Here is a 19,568-nt window from a genome sequence, read left to right as displayed (position 1 = left end):
AGTTGCTGCTACCTTAAATATTGTTCGGGTTTTTTTGATGGGATAATTGGGCAAACATAACACTAATGCAGAGGGGAACAGGACATCTGTAGCCTTGAGACCCTGCAGATGCTGGATTTGATGAAGATCTCAGCTCTCAGAGAGGCGAACAGGCAGTCCTGGCTCATTGCAGTTCCCGGCAGGAACACGAGGGGGTGCTGCAGGACAGGCTGTCGGAGTGCGGCCTCTACGGGCGCTCACCCTCTGCCCCGTTGTTTCTCCTGAGCTCTTCCCTCAGCCCTTTCAACGAGCAGGAAAAATCTCGTCTCACTTCCCGGTCGTACTCCGGCACTGGAAGCAGTGATGACATATTCATAAAATCCTGGAATGTTCCGGGTGGGAAGGGACCTTGAAGCCCATTCCATTCCACCCTCTGCCATGAACAGCGACACCTTCCACTATCGCACGTTGCTCCAAGCCCCGTCCAACTTGGCCTTGGACGCTTCCAGTCACTCCAGGCTCCTGTGTATTACTGCAACCTATCAGACTAATAAGTTGTTTCTTGGAATGCTGTTGGAGAGAAGGTAGTTTATGAGGCTGAGGAGCACATTGACACATACACTTGTTTTTGTGACACCAAAGCAGAACTCATCTCCAGTTGCATGAAGTGAGTGCTTCAGAAAAAATGATGGGATGAATTTAAGACAGAGAAATAACGTGGAGAATCAGCAAGTGCCAGCGGTTAGCAGATTGAAAGGGCGAGAACACACACGAGCAGGAACAGGAGTATGCCTTTCAGATGAGACTAACTGCGACTGCATTAATTTTAAAATTTTTCCCCGCCGGCTGGCGCTGGTGAGATGAAAACTACATTTCCCATGATGCTCTGGGGCGACGCAGGATGGCGTCCCCAATCAGGCGGGGCGGGGCGAGGGGCGTGGCCAATGGGGAGGCGGGAGAGGCTTGAATATTAAGGCTGCGGCAGTACTTGGCTGGTTGGTTGGCGGAAGGTGTTGTGTCTGCTGTGGTGGTTCGCGCGGCCGGGAACTGTGTGCGGTACGTCCGGCTGGGTGGGAGGCGGATCTGGAAAGGGTTGGCGGAACCTGCGGCGCTCTGGGCTAAGGCGGCTGGCGGAGCTGTGGGATCCGTGCGGGGGTGAGGGCTGAGGTGCTGTGGGCTTAAAGATATGCAGGGCTGAGGGGTCCATGGAGGACTGAGGTGGTCTCAGGGGCTGTGAGATACACGGGGCTGAGGTTTGTGGGATCCGTGAGAGTTGCGCGCCTATGGGGTCGGAGATGGAGGCTGAGGGGCTGTGGAGTCTGTCAGAGGTCCTCGAGTTATCTCTCAGTGCTGTCTCTGAGGGGCTGTGAAGTTCGAGAAACTGATGGCTGCCGTGCCCTTGAGAGGCGCTCGGGGAGCCGTGAGTTGTGTAGGGCTTGAGAGGTTGTGGGGGGCTGAGGCATTCCTGTGGGGCTCAGGGGCTCCAGGTACTGAGGTGCGCGGCACTGGCGGCGGCGGGATCCGTGAGGGGCGCGCAGCTGAGGGCCGAGAGGGGCGCGGGGAGATCGTGAGGGGCTGAGGTTTTGTAAGGTCTGTGGGGCTGTGGGTGTCTCTGGGGGTCCGTGAGGGGCTGTGGGATATGTAGGGCGGAGGGGCTGTGTCTGTGTGGGATCCGTGAGGGGCTTTAGGGTATGAGGTACATGGCGCTCGCGGCTGTGGCGTACTGAGACGTGTTTTGGTGCCCGGCACGGCGCTGGAGCTGCCCGGCCAGCGCAGGGTGCCCGGTCTCGGCGTGCGGCGATGCGTCCCGGGGCGCCAACAGCCGCGGCTCCCGCCGGTGCCAGCGGGGAATCCCCGGTACGAGCCGAGGCTCGGCTGTGCCCCCGCCTGCTGCAGCCGCTCGTCGAACTGGTGAAGGACCAGGGGGTCCCGACTGAGCCTGGCTGAGGCTCCCCCGGGCCGGAGCGCAGCCGTGGGCAAGCCCTGGGAGGAGGATGGGGGGATCTCCGGGCATGGAAAAGAGCAATCACCGGGGAGGGAGATGGCCTAATCTTAGTGGCTTTTGCTGCTAATATTGCCTGCTTGCGGTTCTACACTGTCAAGATGGGCGCTTTTCTCATATGTTTCCCGTAGGGGGGAATTAAACCCCCAAGTCCCTCTAAAAGTTGGGTATCTAAGTGGTGTGTTCTGGCTGCACAGAAATTTGGGGTGAATGGGCTTAGGAAAGCAGTCTCTGTCAGGTTTCAGGTCAGTACCCAGCTGTACAGGTGTCCATTTTAGACAAGATTAAAGGAGGGGTGGTCGTGTCCCAGGAGACAGCCACTCCCTCCTGACAAGGGAGAGTGTGCAGCTCCTCTGGCAGAGACAGGAGATGTCCAGCCTGCAGAAAGAAATCAGTTCAGGACCTTAGAAATCCAACAAGGTAAGGTGGCTGAAAATGAACGGGGAAAAGAGAGGAAGGTGTGTGGAAGTTCATGACTTCTAAACCTCGAAGCAGAGGTCCCCCTTGCCTGTAGTTTGTGTCTATTGTAAATACAGATTTAATGACAGAATTGTGTAATTGTTTGGATTAGAAGGAACCTTATAGATATCTGGTTTCACCTTGCACTAGCACACATTGCTCCAAGCCCCATGCAGCCTGGCCTTGGGCATTCCCAAGGATGGATCAGCCACAGCTTCTGTGTGGCAACCTGTGCCAGGGCCTCAGCATCCTCCCAGGGAAGAATTTCTTCCCAATATCTCACCCAAAGCCACCCTGCTTTGCCTTAAGGCCATTCCCCCGTGTCCTGTCACTGCATCCCTTGTGAATGGCTGCTCTCCTAAAGAGTCCCTGGCCATGTGTACTCTGTTCAAGTTTAGCAGGCTGATATTGTTTGAATAAGGTTGAAAAACTCTCTGTGGAGTTTTAAACTCAAGAAAAGAAAATCCTTGCTAAGCAGAAGAATTGGCAGAGGTGGCCTGCTGAAATGTCTGGAGGGCAGAAAAGGAATGTAAGAGGTAAAATATGAGAGAAGGGGAGAGAAGGCAGGCATTAGTTAAATGTGTAAGACAGAAATGTAAGAGTTGAATTCTTTTGGAAACTAGAAGCTGATGGAAGAACTTGTTGGCTGCCTTGTGCAAAGAAGGGCTGTGCAAAGAAGACATTTTGCAAGTCTTGTTTTGAAGTGCTTGTGAGGAAAAGAGAAGAGCACAGATCAAAAGAATTGCAGAGCAGTATCAATGGAATATTTATCCTGGCAATTGGATGACAGAGGAGCTTCCCATGGCTTCAAGTAGACATCAAAAGGAACAGCTGTGCTACAGGTGTTGAGGCTGTTGTAGGGGAGTGATGGAAGAGCTTGTGTGAAGGGAATCCATCCTGGGAGATCGGGGTTGTTTCACAGGTGCTTGGATAAGCCCAGTGTTGCCATGTTCTCTGGAGCTGAGAGAAGGAGAATAGAAAGGCACGAGGCTGGTGCCTGGATGCCCTAGGGTGACTTTATGATGCTTGTGTTATAAATAATAAATGATAAACCCAAATCAATCTATAAAACATTTATTTTTCATGACCAGGATTTGGTCTCTGATAGCCACAATCAAAGGGTCAGCGTCGAGCCCGGGATTAGCACTTGCTGACCACAGATCTGAACTCTCTCTGTTTACCAATGCTGCCTCTGCTGGGCTACTTTTATACACGGGTTTTTCCTCCTGGGGCAGAGTTTCTTCAATTCTTGTCGCTTCTCATATCCATGTAGTTTCCTTTTCTCTGTGCTGGGCTGGACAAAGCAGTTTCTGGGAGGGGATGAATGCTGATTGTCGAGTTAAGGGAACCGGGTATTGGGATGCACACCTTTGACTGCTCTGTCTTGATCATGGATACTTATCAGGTGTTCATAGCTTGGGTGTCTCTGCACTGTCCTGGGAAAGGGCCCATCTCTGCACAGAGCCACGTAGTTTCATTTACTAATTAGGTTTTTTCTCTTTGCTACCATCTGTGATTTCCCAATTGGTGAAGCAATCTCTTTCTCAGGCTGCGGCTCGTGGTTTTAAATCTTTAAGAATTTTTTGTACAAGCACAGCTTATTTTGTGTTTATTTTACACAGGCACGAATTATTCCACAATAAATATCACACTTGTGTCCCCTGTGGTTTGTTCTGTTGGTCATGTGCTGGAACACAAACTTTTCCAGACCGTTTTCCAGACGTTAGAATGGTAATGTAAAAACAAAACTTTCCTTGCAAGCCTTCAGGTACACAGTATGGCAAAACCCAGCTCAGAATTCAATCCTTACAGTTGATAGGATTGGGCAACTGGAGTATCAGGGAAATGTTGTGCAATGAGAGGAGCAGTTGGCTCCTCTCCTCTGAGATATATATACACACAATATCCTCTCCTCAGGATAATGTGTGTATGTCTATCTCCTCCCTGGCTTCTGCCCTCCTCAACTGCCTTCATTATGCCAGCGATTGTGTGGTGCAAAATAAAATGTCCTTGGAGCACTACCAGGCAAGAGATAACATTTTAGGAATGTGTCAATAAGGGCCTGTTCCCTGTGGGAAAGAAAGGTGGGGAGGTACTGGAAGTTACACTGAGGCATTTAACAGTCTGCAGAACTCCAAATACATGAATACATACAAGCTAACAACTTCAGGCATTGAGATAATAAAAGTATTTTCATCTTTTCAATATGGACGTTGTTGTAAGTGGAGCTTGGTAAGAAAAACTTGAATGAGGGAGGGATGCAACCAGGCTAAAATTCTTGGAAACTCCAAGAACATTCTTTTCAGATGGAAAGCAGTTTGGTTACATGTGAGAAACTAAGCCCAGTCTTTAAGAGTTTGATAAATTATTTAGAAAGGATAAAACATAAAGCAAAAGATACAAGTGCCTGGTAAAGCCAGTACCCTCTCCCTTCTTCAGCCCAGGGTTGTTTATAGCATCACTTCCTCACTTTTTGTTGTACATCTGTTTTGGGCTCCTTGACCACACTTCTTATTTCAGGTTTCCATTCCTTTTGCGCAATTCAATGATTGCAGATTCAGCAGTCTACAGGGTTCTTCTGAAGGTCTGGTGTTGGGACTTTAAGCTTGGTTCTTCTTTTGTGGTTTTTGTTTCTCTGCTTATGCTATTTTAAATGTATGTTTTGCAGCAGCAAGCATATCTTAAAATAGGTCTTTTGCAAGCCCGCTTACATCTTGTGAAAGCCTTGCTTCTCTGTTTGCATTGCCCATTAGCTATTACTAATTTTCCCATGCTTAAAAACAGGTTAAAACTTAAAATAATTATTTGCAAGGAGTTGCAATTCTATAATTAAAACATATAAATAGCAGTGAGAGCCAACTACCACATAGCCATTTATAACATTAAATTAATGGAAAAGTTCAGTAAATCACTGGCTTAATATAGTTGAGAAGAGTGAGGAGGAATTAATATAAATTTCTTTTACCTACCTCTTTGTGCTGTTTAAAACATTCATTCTGGTCTCTGAATGCTTCCATATTTCTTTTAGTGTCTGCCCTTAGAGTAGTCTCTGCTCCCCACTTAATGAAGTTTCTTAGATTTAATGAAATAAAATATCCTGTTTCTGGCAGAAGAGGCAAGGATGTTTAATTGCACTCCATTGAAGGGGAGTGCAAGAATAACCTTTGGTGAATGCTCTGACATATTAAAACTTGCACAGGGAAGAAGGGATTTCTCTTACTGCTGGTTTCAAGATGCCTCAGGAAGCAGTTTGGGAAATGATGGAAAAGAGGAGTGAGTTTGTGAAGTATTCCCACCGTGTAAATTTTCTTGGTCTGATGAAATAGGCAGATGAGAGTAATGTGTTGCCAGACTAAATTCCACCTCTTCTCTTTACTGATGGGCCTCTGTGGGGATCAGCTGAGCAGTAGAACAAAAAGCTCTACACAGTCATCTTGCACCTGGTGGGCCCAAAGCCCTGGGAACAGCAAACAGAAATGTAAAAGAGAAACCAGAAAAGTATTGTGCTTTGTCTAAAGCAAATCATGCAAGTCTGTGGTTAAGCAATGTTACCAGGAAACATAAATATTGTGGTATCACTTTGGCAGTGGAAAATTCCACCTAAAGCTGTAAGAGTACATAAACTGAGCTGTAGAACAATAAATTGGCTTCTTGCTTGCACCAAGCAGAGCCCCTTTCCCAGTCATTGTCAGATCTCAGAAATGGGCAAGGAATTTTTGTGGTGCTGCAATGGCCTCTGATGAAACAAATGAGAAAAAACCAAACTCCAAGTCTGGAGGCTCTTGGTGGACAGGATAATGAATATTATAGAATTGGGACAATCTTGGCTGTAAAATAAGAACTGTGTGTGATAAATGGATATGATTTGTGCTAACTAAATTGTAACTCTCTCAATATTTTAGAAAATAATTGTTATAAAGTTATAAAGTAGGATTGAGATAAGCAAGATCCCAAGCAGAGTTGGCCTTGGCATGAGCAGAGTTCTTTGTTACATGTGAAAAACAGGATGCAGGATGTAATACTGAGATAAGCAAGATCTCAAAACAGAGCGAAGTTGGGACGATTCCAGGTGAGGAATCCAAGTTGTGGTTTTATCTATGGAATAATAAGGCTTGTTTGGAACATGATGCTTACTTACATAACACACAGCTTAGTGTGCATGTGCAACCTGTGAGGTTTCCAGAGGACAGCGAGGAAGGCAGCAAGCCTGCCCCTGAAGAGCCAGGAGACCCCCCTAGCAACAACTGCAGCATGTGCTGTCTATGCAGTATAGTGACATAGATTTCAAGAATTGAGAATAGGAGGAGATTTATGGAAAAATACTGATGAATATGTATTGGCATACAGTATGGAAGTGTAGTTTGGATTATTTGTTTTGTGCATGGGTCAGGGTGAGAAGCCCTCCCTGTACCCTCGTTGGTTTTGCTTATGCTTTATACAAACCTTAATCATACTTAATTAATCACAGCCACATTTTTTATTTGCTTGGTTATATTTAATACACTTGATTGTGTGATATATGTTAGGGAATAATTCGTGCCTGTGTAAAATATTCATGAAATAAGTTGTGCTTGTACAAAAAATTCTTCAAGATTTAGAACCACAAGCAGCCCCCTGAGAGATTGCTTCACCAATTGTGAAATCACAGACTGCAGCCAGGAGGAAAAACCTAATTAGCAAATGATAAGACTTGGCTCTGTGTGGAGATGGGCCCTTTCCAGGACAGTGCAGAGACACCCAAGCTATGAACACCCAATAAGTATCTATGATCCAGATAGAGTAGTCCAAGGTGTGCATCCCAATTCCAGGACAATCAGCATTCAGCACTGCCCAGAAACGGCTTTGTCCAGCCCAGCACAGAGAAAAGGAAACTACGTGAATATGTAAAGTGACGGGAGGTATAGGAGAAATTCTGCCTCAGGCAAAAAAAACCCCATATAGTTTTTGTATTAATTCTCTTAAGTACTGTGTTAAGTATAGTTTTAAGTTATAAAAATTGTTAAAATAGAAACTATGCTATGTAAGATACTTTGTTTAAAAGGAAGGACTTGCAGCGAGACAGCAGCCACAGGACACCTAAATCTTTCAGAGAAAAAGAATTTATTGCCCTCTTATCAGAAGAAACGAACTTCTTCCCGCCTCGAAGGCAGAGCCCAGCAGAGGCATGTTATAAATAAGAAACTTGACTAGGCCAATATTCAAGCAGCAATCAATTTATTAATTAATATGGTAAAGTATGAGCAATACAGCTCTGGGTACAGTTGGGGAATTTTTCCCTCCAACTGCACACTGATAGTTAAAGGTTACAGGTATTTATTTATAGGGGTACTCAAAAGCTTTCTCTGCAGTTTCTATTCCAATTTCTACTCATCAGCAGTTTCTAGTCCCAATTTTTATGTCACAATTCTATACACTATTGTGATTTAATTTTTCTCAGGATGTATCCCAGAAAAGGAGTATCTCCAGATGGAATCAGTTTCCAAAAGAAGAAAGACAAATCCCATCTGGTGGGGTCCAGCTCCCCAGATGTGGGTCCACCTTTTAACTGCAGAGACGATAAATCTCATAACAGTGATGTCCAGCTTCCCTTGGTCAGTGCCATAAACCCTGAGGTGATGTTCATCCTTTCTCAAGCTGTTTTTCTCTGCTTTATTAAGGCGTGAGATAAGCAAATTTCCTCTATATATATTCCAAAGCTATAGTTGCAAGGACACAAGCAATATTCTAAAATTATACTTCAAAAGGTTATTATTGCAGAAGTCTTTAAGGATTAACTACAAGCAAAAAACAACATCCTTAAAGCTTTAATTCCAAAGCTCCTAAATCAACCAAGGTTACATGCAAACAGCAGATACGTTCAAAGGCCTTCTTCCACACTTTACTTTGCTCAGATATTATTAGAGTTCGCAGATGTCCCACTGTCGGTCTCCACACATATCTGAATCACAAATGCACACATTGCCTGTGTGTGCCTGACACCAAACACAGCTTTGTGTTTCACAGACAGCGTTGGTGAGCAGAGCGGATCCCCAGCCCTCGAGTTCGCATCTGTGTTCCCAGGCTCGACGCTCCCCTTTGGTTGTGCCTATCGGAGACCGAATCCTGGTCATGAAATAAAATTTATTCTTGATTTGGCTTTATAATTAATTATCTAAAACAATTGTATTCATTTATATAAAATTGCAGTTCAATTAAAATTGCTGCTAAATTAAATTTTGCTTTTATTAATTAGGCATACAGAACTTCATTCATAACACTGTAAAGGGATTTTTGTGGTGCTGCAATGGCTTCTGATATGAAAACTGAGAAAAAACCAAACTCCAAGTCTGGAGGTTGTTGGTGGACAGGGAGTGAATATTGTCATAGAATTCAGACAATCTTGGCTGAGAACTGTGGCATTTGTGGAAAATAAGGAATACCCAGCCTGACCAGGATAATGTGTGTATATATATCTCCCTCAATATATATGTGAAAACCACCAATCACTTGTTTTTAAAATTTTTAAAACTTTAATAGTAATAAAATGGTTAAAAAATAGTAACACTATTAGATTAATAACAATTTGGAAAAATTGAGTCAGGACAATATGAGACAATAGAGACAAAGAGTTACGGATGTCCGGGAACATTTTTCTGGGCAGCACGAGCCCGAAAAAGGACACGCGTTAACAAAGGATTAACCCTTGAGAACAACAGCCTGTTGCATCTTCATACACTTCATACATGATGCATAAATTCTATTCAAACACAGGATTCTGTCTGGTCTTCATCAACTTCTTCCTCTGAATCCTAACAGCGCCTTTGAGTCGAGAAGAAGTTCATTTCATCTGATAAGAAGGCAATAAATTCTTTTTCTATGAAAGATTTAGGTGTCCTGTGGCTGCTCTCTCACTGTGAGCCCTTTCTTTTAAACAAAGTATCTTATGTAGCACAGTTTCTATTTTTACAATTTTTATAACTTGAAACTATCTTTAACACAGTACTTAAGAAAATTAATACAGCATAGCTTTCTAACGCAACACATATAATATTCATTTTAATATTTGTGAAAAACCAATCATAAAACACATGCATTTTTCACAAATATAAACATTTCCTCAGAATAAGAGGAGCTGGGGCTGGTGAGGACGTGCAGGAGGAGCCTTTTAGGTGCCAGTGTTCAGCTGGTGGGCTGTGACTGTGTCAGAAGGGAATTCATTTGGAAAAGTCTCCATCAAGTTTAATTTTCAATGTAAGAAAGTGCCCAACTGAGCAGAAGATGAGGGAAGGGAGATGCAGAATGCAGAGGGATGTGGAGACTGAAATGATCCCTGTGTTGTTGATGTTGCCTTTCTTTCCACAGCGTCCTCGCAGGACTGGCAGCTCTGGCCTGGCAGTGCCCCTCCCAGTGCCCAGTTTCACCCCCTATGTGGACGAGCCAGCTGAGCCACAGATGATGTGAGTTGGAGTTTGGGATGGGGAATTGCATCTAGGATTCTCAAAGCTGCTTCCTGAAATGGGACTTGTTTTGTGAGTACTTAAGCCTCTCTTGCAGCTGGAAGAATTTAAAATCTGTCAGCCTGGAAGCAATTAGTGCTGCAGCTTGAAGACAGAGGCTTCAGCAGAGGTTGCATAAGGACACGGGGAGTGTTCAGTGCTGCTCATGATGTGGGGGCCTGTGTCATATCCATATATGCTAATGAGCTTAATAGCTTAGCTCAGTGTGTTTAGGCAGAAGCACAAGCTCTGTGTCTGAGGGTGCTGTTTGCTGTGAAAGAGCCCCAAATGGAGGCAGATTTGTGGCTGGTTTTTTCTGTCTTGGGAACTCTGTGCTCAGCACATCTGGAGTTTTATTCTGCAATAAGCTGTCAGAGTTGCCATGCCAACAGTGTTGCTTAGGTGGTGGAGGAGTGAGTGTGGTGCTTGTACAGTGCTCCCTGAAATGCTGATAAATCCCAGGAGATGGGGTGGTTTAGTCAGAGCAGAGGCAAACACATTCTTTTGCAAGGTTGCTCTACCTTTCTGTGGCTAATGATGGCCAGGGAACAGACAGGCTCCCTGTGAGGGAGGAGTGGCAGAGACTGTTTGGTATTACAGGCAGTTCCCAGAGGCTGGGATTGCATGGAGCCAAGGAATGCTGAGGAGGGGTGAGCAGCAGGGATTGCCTGTGGACTGCAGAGTGGCTCTGCCCGTGGCTGTGCCAGGGTTAGCTGACAAATGTGTAAAATCTGCATTCCTGTTAAGCTGTAAGACTGTTTGTTTCTCCTGGAAGTCAGTGATGCCGCATCAGAGGGTAAATCTCTTGGCATGCCCATTTCTGTGGGATGGAGATTTGTTCCTTACCAAGGCAGTGGCTTTTCATAGCAGGGAGAGGGAGAGAGTGGGTAGAACTGAGCAGCAGGCTAAGTTATCTCTAAGGGACTTAGGCAGAGACTTGGCATCTAGGTTTAAATTATGTAGTTGAAATCTTATAATGTCACAGAAATCTTTCCTGAAAAATCCTTCTTTAGGATTTTTCCCCTTTCTGAGAAGCTGTGGCCTCAGCAACAAAATGTAAACAATGGTTATCTGCTGCTGTGGAATGCCACAGGTGCACCTGTGATTGGTCTTGGGTGAATGTTTGGATTTGCTGGCCACTCACGGCAGAGCTGTTCTTGCTTTCTGCCTGGACACAGAACTTTGTGGGGGATTCCTTTTCTATTCTTAGCTTAGTAAGCTTCTGAGAGCTTTTCTCTCTATTCCTATTAGCATAGTAATAATGTAATATATATCATAAAATAATAAATCAAGCCTTCTGAATGTGAGGTCAAGATTGTCGCCTCTCTCTTCACCCTGAAAGACCCTTGCAAGCCCTGGAACATTATAAGTACTTTTTTTTCTGTCTTTGAATCCATTTCCTCATGGTACAGGGGACACCTGCTAGGGACAGTAGTTTTAAGATTGGGTATTAAGTATTTTAGGTAATGTTGGAGATGCTGTTTTGGAAGAACTGTGGATATGATAGTCTCTTGTTTTTTCTTTAAAGATGTAGGTTGACTTCCCCCACTGGCTGCTGTTCCATTTTTCTCTATATTTATGAATCTCTTCTTTGACAAATCAGAATACAAGGTAGGATTATTAAGAGCTGAATTTCAGAGGGAAGGCAAATGGAAGCATCAAACCCTTGCTGTAGCAGCTGCAATAACTGTTAGCTGCATGGATGGGGAGGGGGGTGTGTTTAGTGGTAATTTTTATTTGATTAGTTGGAGTCCCTGATGAGGAAATAGTCTTCTGTTCTTCAACCTAGAACTATTTAAGCTGCCCTATGAACTAGCTATATTCTGGAGAGCTGTATCTGTGGCTTAGTGCTAGTTCTGTAGTAGAAATGGGTTGATTGGAAGGATCAATAGACTTAAACTCTTGAGTGGAAATTGTTGGAGATGGGCAGCTGCTCTAATAAATATGTAACTGAGTGTAACTTCCTCTTAGTTGTTCAGCAGATGGTGCCCATGAGAAAAGTGCCCGTCAGCCTCTCGCTGTTCGTGATGCTGTGGATTCTCTGAGTGCCAAGGAAAGCACGGCAGCAGCAGCAGCAGCAGGAGCCTGTGTAAGGAAACCCTTGGGGCCATGGCAGATTTCCTGCCCAGGAGACACCAAGGCAGCCTGTGCTGCTGCCAGGCTGACTCAGCTTGGCTGGACTGGCATCAGGTGTGAGCAGCAAGGATTCCAAACTGCTGCCTGGCATGGCAGTAATTGAAGGGGGTGATGGTGAGCTGGTACAGGAAATATCCTGTTGTGGCTGTGGCTGCCGTGTCCCAGGAAGTGTTCCAGGCCCGGTTGGATGGGGCTTGGAGCAGACTGCACTTGTGGAAGGTGTCCCTTGCCATGGGGAGGGGTGGAAGTCGATGGTCTTGAAGGTCCTTTCTGACCTGGGCCATTCTGGGATTCTGTGCTAAGTAGAATTCCTGAAGGCTGAAAGTCCTGTTCATGTTGGAAGGTGGTGGAGTGGAAGAAAGGGAAGAGAAATGTTCAGCTTTTAAATAAAGAAAGATTTGTCATACAATCTGGAGGCTTTCAGTGTGTTTTCTGTTTATTTGCAGGATGAGCTGAATGGAATTGAACGCTTGAGTGAGGATGCAATTGTGACGGGCTCCTACAAGAACAAGAGCCTTTGTGCCAACCCAGAGGACACGTGTGACTTTACCAGGGCTGCCCACCTGGCCTCAACGCCCTTTCACGGGGTGGGAGCTCAGAGACTCCCAGCTCCTGCTTTCTCTCAGGGTGAGCTGAAGGAAGATAGTCCAGAATCCAACACTGCACCTCTGACTCAGAAAACACCGGTGGGTGCAGGGGCACACAGTGAAGCGTAGAGAGCTGTAAGCGGCGTGGCGAGCTGCAAAGGTCAAGACTTAAAATTAAGAAGGTGATCCACTGGGGACAATGGGATCTCAAGTGTCAACCAAAGAAAAAGATAAAGTGTCAGCAGAAGAAAAAGCTATAGTGAATGTATGGAGCTTTATGTTGGACCGCCGAGGGATAAAATGTGATAAAAAGGATCTGCATACTTTATTGCAGTGGTGTAGGAACCATGGGGTAGATGCCACCATAGAAGCTGCATTTCTTGTTAAAATCTGGGAACGGGCTGGTGAATTGATTTTTGAATCAGCCTCTCGAGGTGATGACACTGCTAAAAATATTATGACCACCTCGAGGCGGTTGCTGGACGCTTTGAAACTGCTGGAACTTGAGCAAAATGCAAAACCAGCAGCTGAGGCACCACAGACTCCACCTGCCAAGACACCCAGTGATGGTGGAGCTCAGGAGGGAGCGCTTGGGGGAGTAGGTGCCACATCAAGTTCACGAGTGGAAAGGGCGGGTGAAAAAGCAGAAGGGAAGCAGGTGTCGTCTGCGCCTGCCATCCCTGCAACTCCGCCTGCACCGTGTGCACCTGCACCCCCAGTTAGCACCAAGCCATCCTCTCCTCTGCCTACGGATGAGCGGAGTGATGATAAACTTCTGCCGACAGCCCCTCCAGTGCTTGATGGGTCCAATCGCAAGCTTGGCATGGCAATAGGAGCCGGGAGCCGTGCAGCACTTGGTGCTGACAGTTCCAGCAGGGAGCTGCCAGCACCCAGAGCGGCAGGATGCCACACCTCATCGTGTCCACAGCCAAAGCCTGAGAAGCCCAAGGAATCCCCTCTATTAGTAGATTCGTGGAATCCTAACAGGGGAGGCCCAAGTTGTCGCCTCCCTGCTGGCCCTCAGAAGGATGATTTTACCACGCAACCAGTGTCAGCTACTATCTCAGGATATGACCGGGTTACGTTTTGGCAATATCATAAATTAGAGGCCATTGCTAATGGGGATCTTGAACTTGCTGAACAACTTTCTAATCTGTATCCCCAGCTGTTCTTGAGTGGCCAAGAGCTTGTGAGTGGGACGACTGGGGCTGCTATCTCAGCATACAATCCAGTTAGCTTTTGGCAACGTATGAAATTCATGGCACTTGATAGTAGAGATTATGAAGTTGCTGAACAAATTTCTGTACCTTGGTTCCCACACTCCTTGGATGACCAAGAAGGGCAAAACAATGGGACTGCATCCTTTATAAAAGTCGCCTTTAAAATTCTCACCCAGTTACGCCAACTAGCTACCCAGCATGGCCTGGGGTCTGCGGTTGTAACAAGGATGTTACGACTTCTAGCTGAATGGGAAATGACACCCTTTGATGTCAAGCAAATAGCGGGGTTGGTCTGTGCCCCGAAGGAATACGTGATGTTTGAGTTCATCTGGAAGGAAAAAGTGGAAAGGCAAGGGCTGCATAGTTTAGCGGTGCCACAGCAAGATCCGTGCTTTGGGGCAGGGGTCTCTCAGCTTCTGGGATGGTCTCCTGTAAATAACCCTCAGTTGCAAGCACGCCTAAATCCCTTGATATTGGCCAAGGCAAGAGATTTAGGAATGCAGGCCCTGATGGAAGTTGGAAAAATGGCATTGGTGACACCAACTCAGAGTTGCGTAAAAATTAAGCAGAGCCCCAAAGAGCCTTACATGCAATTTATAGAACGATTAAAAGATGCAATAGAAAAGCAAATAGCAAATGATGAAGCAAAATATCTGTTGATACAGGCATTGGCACGAAGCAATGCAAATGAAGACTGCAAGAAAGCAATAGACCTATTACCAGAAATAAATCCATCCTTAGATGAAATGATTGATGCATGTGCTGATGTTGGAACTGTATCTTTTGAAATGGCTAGGTTAGCTGATAACTTGGCAGCTGCTCTAAGGTTGTATACATGCTATGGATGCGGGCAACTAGGCCACAGAAAAGCAAATTGTCCCCGTAGGTACAACTCATGGGGGACACACCAGAAATGGAGAGCTGTGCCTGTAGTGGGAAACTGCTACCGATGTGGAAAACCCGGTCATTTTGCCAAGCAATGCAGGTCTAAATTCCACGCGAACGGACAGCCTCTTAGTGGACAGGGAAACTGGAACAGGAGTCCTAAAGGGAGATGCTTGCAGGCATGAGCACCTTCCCGTCCTCCAGTGCAGGCCTATGCACAGGGACAAGAAGAGGATCTGCTGATGTGGATATGTCTGTTGATGGCATTATAACTTACAGACTTGTTGCAGTTATATAAAATCCCCCTCGAGGCCCATGGGCCTACTGGGGAGAGATTAAGTACATTATTATTAGGATGATCAAGAGCAACATTACAGGTTTTTTTTGTCCACCCTGGAGTTACAGATACAGACTATACTGGACAAATATGTGCTGTGGTATCAAGAGCTACTCCTCCTGTATCCATTCCAGCTAAAAGTTGTATTGTTCAACTTGTACTTTTTAAGTCTTGTGTTCCTGAAACAGACTCAAAGCTGTGAGGAAACTGAAGCTTTGGCTTTGCTGGGGAACCTGAAGTATACTGGACTCAGGTCATGTCTGATCGAAGATCAAACGTGGTTTGTGCTCATACAATGCCTCAGGCAAATCCATCCCACATCGAGGTCAGTGGGATGATAGATACTGGAGCAGATGTTATGATCATATCTGCTTACACATGGCTTCAGTCATGGCCCACCATAGCTGTAGGATCTGTTGCTGGCCTTGGAGGTACCACACAAAGTTACTGGAGTGGTAAGCCTGTGTTAGTTGAAAATCCAGAACAGACAGGCACGATCCATCCCTATGTTACTGCTGTGCCACTCACCTGTGGGGAAGGGATGTCTTGTCAGCATGGGGGGTGTGGCTGGGAACAGATCTTTCACAGGGGCCACTGTGCTGAGGGGCATAAAGCATCCTACACTAGCCTTACAGTGACTCACTGATTGACCTGTGTGGGTTCATCGGTGGCACCTTGAAAAGAAAAACTGAACACTCTTTAATTGTTGGTTAAAGAACAATTAAACCAAGGTCATATTGAGCCATCAGCAAGTCCATGGAACACCCCTGTGTTTGTGATTAAAAAGAAATCAGGTAAATGGAAGTTGTTTCATGACTTAAGAAAAATTAATACAATTACAGAAAGTGTGGGTGCTTTACAGCCTGGAGTGCCATGCCCTGCTACGATATCTGCTACCTGGGACATTTTGATTGTTGATTTAAGACTGTTTCTTTGCCATTCCTTTATGTCTTGATGATATCCCAAATTTGTATTTACAGTGCTCTCTGTCAGTCTTGCAGCAAAGAAGGCCTTTTACAGATTCAGCCAAAACTGATGCAAGCACTGCAAGAGTTGCAGTTGCACATTGCACCTGGAGAGGTGCAACAACAACCCCCATGGAAATAGGTAGCAGTTAAAATGTTACATCAGACAATACAACCACAAACAATTAAATTTTCAACCAAGATCCAAACATTAAATAATGCACAAAACCTTTTAGGTATCATCATCAGCTGGATATGACCCTATTTAAGGTTAACTACCCCACATTTATCACCGTTGTTTAATATTCTTAAAAGTGACCCTGAGTTAACTTCCCTAGTGTTCTGGTTTAGCATAGCTTATTTTTTAGTTAAAACCTGTTTTTCCCTCCTCCTAATCCTTATCTCACAACAGAAAGTGAGTAAATAATTCTAGTGGGTGCACTGGCATTTGGCCAGTGCTAGACCCACTTCAGTAATTGGTGCATTGGCCAGAAAACTCGGATTGGCAAATGAAAATTGATGTTTCTGCCTGGTTACTGAAACCACTGCATCTTTTGGTGGAGAATACACACAATTGGTGAAAGCTGTGAGATAATTAGGAGAAATAAAGGGCAAAGCAAGTATTAAGCAAGAAGTTTAAATAGAATGTTAGTGGAAAATTTATATTGTAATTATAGTGAAATGTCTAGGGGTGGAGGTTATTGTAAGCAGTTTTTTCCTTCTGTTTAGTTTAGTATTTTTTATTGTTCTAAGTAGAAGTTGCATGTTGAATATAATTTTGATTATTTTAAAATGTGTATTCACAGAGACTAGGGGTGGTGAATGTTGTGGTTTAACATAGCTTGGTTTTTAGGTAAAGAGAAAATCCATCAGTTATGGAAGTGATTCTCTGTGAGGACTGCTAAAAGCTTCCTCTGGGCCCATCAGAACCAATCCTCTGGCTAGTTTTGAATATTGACACCTTATTAAACCACTTAAGGAAGCTGAACACGTCCCTGTGTAATCACATTTGAAAACAAACAAAACCCAGGAAAAGCTGTCTTGCTTCCAGCTTTGGAACAGGTGGACACTGGTCAGGCCCACACTTCACCACATGGCCTGCATGGCCTGGTAGGGCTGGGCTGGGCCTGGCTCTGCTGCAGTGCTGGCCACCCCGATAAATTGATAATGGCCCTGCCTGTACCTCAGAGACAACTCATCAATTCTTGCAGTTATGGGGCATGTCACATCTCACTGGCATTTCTCATTCCCCTACAGGCCCAGCCATTGCTGAGCTTGCCCATGGTGCTTTGAAGTGCATTCTTGAGAAACAAAAAGGGCCAATGTCTGGTGAAACCCCACAAAGTAGGGTGGCCAAAGCTCTGTGCACACTGCATCGCTTTATGATATCGCCAAGCTCCCAAAACCGTCATTGCAGTCCTCTCGTGCCATCCAGTTGCCCAAGCCTGAGGTATGGGACCTCATTACCAGCGAGTGGGAAGGTCCTTGGGGCCTTGTGCTCGAGGCTCTGCTCTGGATCACAATCAGCAGCACCTCCCTGAGGGCCCCTCAGCTGTGGAACAGAAACAGTGTTTGGGTATCAGTTGCTCTCTGCAGCTGATCAGATTGAATGGAATCAGATTGATTTTGTCTATGGCACAGCCAGAACAACCTTTTCCCTCCTGCTTAGTGGGGTACCCTTGAATGGCACACAAACTATACAAGTAACACAAAATGTTGTCAAAGTGCGATGCTCTTCCCAGAACATTTGTAATACTAAAACCCCCTTAGGGAGCTATGGGATGTTTTATGATAATAATTTACCTGTTGCTCCATGTGAACCCCAAGAGTCAGACATTTCAGGGACATTATCAGCAGAAGGGTGTGTATTTTTTAATTACACACCAGAACATGATATGTTGGACAGAAGTGGGACAGGAAAGCAAAATGTTACTCCCAGTAGTTTCTGGATTAAAGAGTAAACGAAACTTCCTTAATTTAGAGTGCTATGGCTGTAGATGTAGATAGCATGTGGCATGCTGTTGATTTTCTTTTGTTAGCTCATGGACACAGTTCTGAAGAGTTTGATGGCATGTGTTATATGGAGGATTTTCTGGGAGAGATCACTGGCTGGAAGAGTTTGGTTTATCAGGCTAGGTGAAGAGCCTCATTCAAACTGGGCTTATAATTTTTTGTATTAGCATAATTATTTTGTGCATTGTGCCATGTTTGTTATCCTGTTTACAAAGGGCTCTGAGAGGATGATAAAGACCACCTTGGTAGTTGAAATACAAAAAGGGGGAACTATGATGGCTAACAGCTGACCTGGCGGCCTCACAGACACAAGTAACCTTGACTTGATCAGCCTGTACCTGTGAGAAAAGGAAGTCTTTAAGGAAAACTTTTTCTACTTTAAGGAAGAAAACAATGAAAAGCTGAAGGACTTAACTGCAAGGAATGGATGCTGGCCAATCTTTTGCCAGCACGTTTGGAGGCAGCTATTGGCCAGTGATGTGGGTGGCAACAAGTGACCAGCCAATTGAGATTGAATGTGCTGCTTTTGAAAACCATATAAATATGAGCTGTGAACAATAAAGATCACTATTCCTGCTTGAACCTTGGCATGTCGTGTCCATCTCTGCTGTGATACAAATGGATATGGGAAGTGTTCAGTGCTGCTCATGATGTGGGAGCCTATATCATATTTATATCTAGTAATTAGCTTAATAGCTTAGCTCATTGTGCTTACACAAAACCAAACCATTGTCTTGGGGTGCTGTTTGTTCTGAAGCAGCCCCAAATGGAGGCAGACTTGTGGCTGGTTTGTTTTGGGAGCTCTGTGCTCAGCCATATCTGGAGTTTGATTCTGAAATAAGCTGTTGGAGTTGCTATCCCAATAATGATGCTTAGGATGTGGCGTGAGATGAAAAAGGACTCTGCAGATACAATGTGAATCAGGAAAAAACCCTTTATTGTGCTTCTAAATGTTCTTTCTATTTACTTCTTATCATGCTCTACACAGTCATGCATTGGTAAATTGGTAGCTCTGCTTTGTCCACGCATCTCTTGATTGGGAGCTCTACTTTGTCCACCAGGCAGGCATGCATTTTTTATTAATCTATTTGGTAGATGCTGGTAAGTGTCATTTTACTCGGGTGGACAGCCCTGTGTTTGTCAGTAACTTTGCTGCTGCTTCTTCTTGCAACATCAGTTTTCTATCCACAAAGATGACCTTGTTCTTTAGTTCCAGAAGGTTAGGCTGGATCATTAAACACATGTCCATTTTCCTGTAAATATGATCCGACAGTGGAGGAGTGAGAGTCTTCCTTATACAGTGCTCCCTGAAATGCTGATAAATCCAAGGAGATGGGGTGGTTTAGTTAGAGCAGAGGAAAACACATTCTTTTGCAAGGTTGCTCTACCTCCGGTTGCATGAGGTGAGCGCATCAGAAAAAATGACAGGATGAATTTAAGACCGAGAAATAATGTGGAGAATCAGTGAGTGCCAGTGGTTACCAGAGGGAAAGGACGGGAACATACGGGA

The 19,568-nt window shown here is 45.0% G+C and overlaps 1 long non-coding RNA gene across 2 annotated transcripts; it reads left to right on the top strand.

Annotated features, from left to right (window-relative positions):
- Window positions 1-913: 913 nt before the first annotated feature.
- On the top strand, window positions 914-18,640 carry LOC102074384 (uncharacterized). Of its 2 annotated transcripts, none has more exons than XR_012580894.1 (5): window positions 914-1,035; window positions 9,782-9,876; window positions 11,444-11,526; window positions 11,887-12,004; window positions 12,498-18,640. It is a non-coding gene; the product is annotated as an uncharacterized LOC102074384 (long non-coding RNA). The 2 variants fall into 2 exon arrangements; XR_012580895.1 differs by having other exon boundaries at window positions 9,782-9,948.
- The last annotated feature ends 928 nt before the right edge of the window (window positions 18,641-19,568 follow it).

Source organism: Zonotrichia albicollis, chromosome 6, assembly GCF_047830755.1.
Source record: "Zonotrichia albicollis isolate bZonAlb1 chromosome 6, bZonAlb1.hap1, whole genome shotgun sequence".
NCBI lineage: Eukaryota > Metazoa > Chordata > Aves > Passeriformes > Passerellidae > Zonotrichia > Zonotrichia albicollis.
Note: the sequence above shows the minus strand (reverse complement) of the source record. Positions and strands in the feature narration are given on the sequence as shown.